Raw genomic sequence first — 6,000 nt, 5'->3', positions numbered from 1 at the left:
ACAAAAACAAACCAAAAACAGCAGGGGCACCTGGGTTGCTCAGGCAGTTAAGCGTCCAACTTGGGCTCAGGTCATGATCTTAAGGGTTGGTGAATTCGAGGCTGTCGAATGGACCTGTCGAAGCCGTCGGCATGGACCTGCTTCAGATCCTCTGTCCTCCTCTCTCTGCCCCTGCGCCACTCTCTTGCTGTCAAAAATAAATAAACATTAAAAAAAATCTTGTAAGAAACAGCAAAAGACTGAGCAGGGAACCTACATTTCCACTCCTGGCAGGTTCTAATGGGGCGCCCCAACCCTGTGGCTGAGAGGTCAAACAGAGCAGAGAGCCCAGATTTTCATCATTACTGGTGGTGACAAGAACCCCTACTCCTTCTGCCATCAGAAAGGATCATGTGGGGAGCCTGCACATCCACCCCACTGCCCCCGAGCGATAACAAGGTCCGGCCCTTCCCCACTAGGGGGCGTCGGAAGAGGCCTCCTGCAGAATCAGAACTCTTATCACCCTTGTGCTATCTGGGGAGGCCAGGGGAAACGCAGCCCCCTGACCACCATTGATGAGGCAGCCCCCAGCCCCCTTCCGCTGCTGGAATGATGGCAAGAGGAAGCCAGCTAGACCGGCTTTAAATGAGATCCAGAGTCTCATAACCTAATATGTAAAATGCCCCCCTTTCAGATGAAAATCATTCATCATACCAACCAGGGAAGTCTCAACTTGCACAAGAAAAGGATAAGCAATAGACATCAACAATAAGAGGTGACAGGGACGTTAGCATTATCTGACAAAATGTAAAGCAGCCATGATAAAAATCCTTCAAAGAATAATCGTGTGCATACTTGAACTCATTGAAATGAAAAGATCAAACATCTCAGCAAAGAAATAGAAGACATAAAGGAAAAGCAAAGAAAATTTTAGAATGCAGAAATGCCACGACTGAAACAAGTCAGTGTATGGGCTCCACAGCAGACTAGAGTGGACAGAGGACAGAACGACACAAGTCACTGGATCTCAACATAAAGGAAGTGGCTTGGGGCTGGGGTGGGGGGTGTTGGTGAGGACACTGCCTCGAAAACCTGTGGAGCCAAAACAAAAATGCCATTAATGTCTTTGAAGAAGAGGAAAGAAGGTAGGACCCTAAAAGTACTTGAAAAAATGGCTGAAAACAAAGTTGGCAAGACACCTAAACGTATAAATTGAAGAAGCTTGAGTGAGTCTCAGACAGAATAAACACAAATAAATCCGACGCTAAGACATTCAGAGTTGTCTCTGAAAACGAAAGACAAAGAAAGAAATCTTGAAAGTGAGAGACAAACATCTTCCTTATAAGGGGAAAAATTTGAATGACTGTAGATTTCTCATCAGAAACCATGAAGGCCTGAAGGAAATGGCGCCACACGTTTCAAGTGCTGAGAGAAAAGAACTGTCAACTCAGAATTCTGTCTGCAGGAAGGAAGGGGCAAATCAAGGCATCTAAATTATGTTTGATGGTTGAAGCAAAAGATCACAACATTGTGTGATGTGATTCTAAATTTAAGTAAAGGAAATATTTAAAACAATTATAAACTGGAGAAGATAATGCGACATGAAGAGAGGTAAGCTTTCTGCATTTCATTCAAATTGGTAAAATGATGACACCAGCAGACTGTGATGAGTTACACACACACACACACACACACACACACACATACACAACGTAATGCTTAATATCTACAGCAACCACCAAAGCCATACAAAGAGATATATTCAAAAACAGTATAGATCAAAATGGGATTCTAAAAGTGTTCAAGTAACCCATGGGAAGGCAGGTCAAAGAAAACGGAGAAATGAAAACCCGAGAGAAGAACAGTAAGTCAAAATATAAAAGGGCAGGCTTAGGCCCTAACTTTTATTACAATTATATTAAATGTAAATGATCCAAATACACTAACTAAAGATAGAGATAGACATAGATTAAAAAACAGGATCCAACTATATGCTGTCTACATCTACTTACATATAAGGTTGTAGATATATTGACTATTGAAGGATGGAAAAGATACACCATGCAAACATTAATTAGAAAGAAAAGTAGGAGTGACAACATTAATGTCAGATAAAGCAGATATCAGAGTAAAGAAAACTACTAGAGAGAAGTAAGGGCGAAAAACAAATATTCAAAAATCAGTTTCAATTTCTACGTAATAGCAATAAATTCATGGATACTAAAATTAAAAGTATGATATAATTTATAATTGATTTAAAAAAGAGAAATACTTGGATTTAATTCTAGCCAAACATATACAAGAACTTGTAAATCTATAAAATGCTGATGAAAAAAATTAAAGATCTAAATAAACAGGAGCCATATCATATTCATGGATTGGAAGAGTCAACAGGGTAAAGATACCAGTTCTCCCCAAACTGATATAAAAATTTAATGCAATTCCTATAAAAAAAAAAAATCTCAGTAAGATTTAAAATCTGGGGCTAGGGGGCGCCTGGGTGGCTCAGTCGGTTGAGCGGCCGACTTCAGCTCAGGTCATGATCTCGTGGTCCGTGAGGGCTGTGAGTTCGAGCCCCACGTCGGGCTCTGTGCTGACAGCTCAGAGCCTGAAGCCTGCTTCAGATTCTGTGTCTCCCTCTCTCTGACCCTCCCCTGTTCATGCTCTCTCTCTGTCTCAAAATAAATAAATGTTAAAAAAAAAAAAATTAAAAAAAAAATAAAAAAAATAAAATCTGGGGCTAGGATAAAAAAACAAACAAAACAAAACTTAGACTCGACACCAAAAACACTTGATCCAAAAAGAAAGAATTGACAAATAAGACTTCATCAAAATTAAACTATTTTTCTCTGTCTGTGAAAGATCCTGGGAGGGGCGCCTGGGTGGCTCAGTTGCTTAAATGTCGGACTTTGGTTCAGCTCATGATCTCACCGCTTGTGAGTTTCAGCCCTGTGTGTGCTGACAGCAGAGAGCTCACTTCAGATCCTCTGTCTCCCTCTCTCTCTCTCTCTGCCCCTCCTGTGCATTTGCTCTTTCTCTCTCTCAAATATACGTTAAAAAAAGAAAGAAAAAAAAAGATGAAATGGGAGAAAGTACCTGCAAGCCATGTCTTTTTAAAATTTTTTTTTAAAAAATGTCTTCTTTATTTCCGAGAGAGAGAGGGAGACAGAATGTGAACTGGGGAGGGGCAGAGAGAGAGAGGGAGGCACAGAATCTGAAGGAGGCTCCAAGCTGTCAGCACAGAGCCCGATGTGGGGCTCAAACTCAAGAACCATGACCTGAGCCGAAGTCACACGCTTAACCGACTGAGCTACTCAGGCGCCCCTGCAAGCCACGTCTTGACAAAGGACTAGGATCTAGAATGTATAAAGACCTCTTAAAACTTAACAAAAAAACCAATCTAATGAGATAATGGGCAAAAGACATCAGGGGACATTTCACAGAACAGGAGAAGCAGATGGCAAATAAGCACATGGAAAGACGTGCAAAATTAACCACGGGGGAAATAAAAGTTAAAACCACAATAATACACCACAATACACTTGTCAGAATGGCTACATAAAAAAAAACAGTGACAACACCAAATGCTGGCAGATTTTCAGAAACTGGATCACGCAGACATTGCTGGTGGGAACGTAAAATGGCAGTCCGGAAAAGTTAAAAATGAAAAATTAAAAAAACCCGAGATTTTAACTGCCATGTGATCTTAACTGACATTACATTCCGGAGAAATAAAGACTTATGGTCATAGAAAAATCTGCACACGAATGTTCTTAGAAGCTTTATTTGTAATAGCCGAAAGCTGGAAAAAATCTAAATACCCTTCCATGGGTGAATCAACTATGGTACGTCCATACCATGGAATGCTACTCAGTAATAAAAAGGAAGACCAGTCAAAAACCTGGATGAATTTCCAGAGAGTTATACTCAGCTAAAAAGTTCAATTAATTTTATTATTATTTTTCAAATTTAAAAAAAGTCTTTAAAAAGCGTATTTATTTCGAGACAGCGAGCGAGCGAGGGAGGGAGGGGCAGAGAGAGAATCCCAAGCAGGCTCCTCAATGTCAGTGCAGAGTTTGACGAGGGGCTCGGACTCATGAACCGTGAGATCATGACCTGAGCTGAAACCAAGAGTTAGACGCTTAACCAACTGAGCCACCCAGGTGCCCCTGTGTGATTCCATTTATTTAATGTTCTCCAAATGACAAAATTATAGAGCTAGAGATTAAGGACAGATTAAGGGGAGTTACGGGCAGGAGGGACGCCCTTGCATCTTGACTGTATCAACATCAATATCCTGGTTACGATGTGGTATGTTTTCAGGACATCATCAAAGGAGAAAACAGGGGAAAGGCGGCATTTCATACAACTGTGGATGAAGTATGATGTATCTGCAATGATCTGACAATAATGTTTAGCCTGATTTTAAGAAGTACATTCCAGGGGCGCCTGGGTGGTCAGCTAAGCGTCCCACTTTGGCTTAGGTCATAATTTTGCGGTTCACGGGTTCAAGCACTACATTGAGCTCTGTGCTGACAGCTCAGAGCCTGGAGCCTGCTTGAGATTCTGTGTCTCCCTCTCTCTCTGTCCCCTCCCCGCTCATACTCTATCTCTCTCAAAAATGAAAATAAAAACATTAAAAAAATTAAAAAGTAAACTCTGTATGATTCTGCTTACATTAAGTTCAAAGGTAAACTAACCTAAGAATGATAGAAATCAGAACAGTGATCACCTCTGGCAGGGAAGGGGCATGAAAAATCCGGGGGGTAATGGAAATGTTCTGTACTCTGTTTTGGGCAATGACCACACATACATACATGTATAGAAATGTATTTAAGCCAAGTATTTATGATTTGTGTGCTTTTATCTTTTGTACGTTAAATCATGTACATGGGCCAATCCTACCAGTCCCGCAAATTATTTTTGTCTGTACAATCACGTCTCAGAAACATACAGTTGGACGGATCTCAAGGACAGTTGGACAATCTCTCCTTTAAGATTGTCTAATATCCTTGAATTAAGATAACGTTCACCATGGATTCGGCTAAAACACTGGGGATTTTTTTTCCCTTTAGAGCTAAAGGGAATCCCTGGGTTTTAAGAATTTATAAATGGTAAATGTGTAGAATACAAAGCAAATTGATTTTTGAGGGAAAAAATTCTAGGTAGTGATCATAATCACGATGGGCCATTTTTCACTCGTGAGATGGTTTTGCTAATCCTACAGGCCTACCTACTTCATTGGGTAAGTGTCCAGCTACAAGAAAAACCACCGGGCCCCTTGGCCAGCTCCTACTGCTGAGATCTGCACTGTGGTGGGCAGGGGACCCTGAGGCCCAGTGCCTCGCGGCCGCAGCGCAGTAAATCCCACCTTGCATTTCTGGACCTCCTGAGCCTCTGGAACTGTGGGTGCCCCTGAGCCTCCGAGGCAGCACCCATCTCCGGGAGAGGGAGCCTCTCCCGCCCTCCGTGACTTCGGGACTCAGCGCAAATGTCCTTTCACACCTGTCTTACCTTCAGGATGCCAGCAAACAGAAGAATAATAAAACCTGCGGTAGAAGTGCCCCAGCACTGGATGGCTCCCGTGTGGGCGCTGAGGGCCAGCTACCCCTGGCGGTCGGGGGGAGGGGGGGAGTGGGGGCGTGGCCTCGGCAGGTGCCGTATCATCGGTCAGTTCCTAACACTGATGCTTGCACCCAAGTGCTTCACGTTCTTCAACCCATCTGGACGTGAAACTTGCTCTTCTGTGGCCAGGAGGCAAGAGCTCTTCCCTTTGTTGCGATCTACGCCCATCAAGAACTGGGGTACCTTGGATAGAATTCTAACCAGGACCAGGGGCAGCCCCACTCTAAACAGCTGAACTCTGGTTCATGTGCCAATGTCTTTGGAGTGTGGGTTCTGACAACCAGTCTGCAGGAGCCGGACCAACTCTCATTTCTGGCCATGTACAGCGGATTCCTAGTCCAGAACATTCTCCTCTCCAACTCCCCGCCTGACCCATGAGAGGCCCGCCTTTCAGTC

This window comes from Panthera pardus, unplaced genomic scaffold (genome assembly GCF_024362965.1).
Source record: "Panthera pardus isolate Hobbes unplaced genomic scaffold, ASM2436296v1 HiC_scaffold_2, whole genome shotgun sequence".
Classification (NCBI taxonomy): domain Eukaryota; kingdom Metazoa; phylum Chordata; class Mammalia; order Carnivora; family Felidae; genus Panthera; species Panthera pardus.
The sequence above is the reverse complement of the archived record's forward strand: the minus strand, read 5'-3'. Positions refer to the sequence as shown.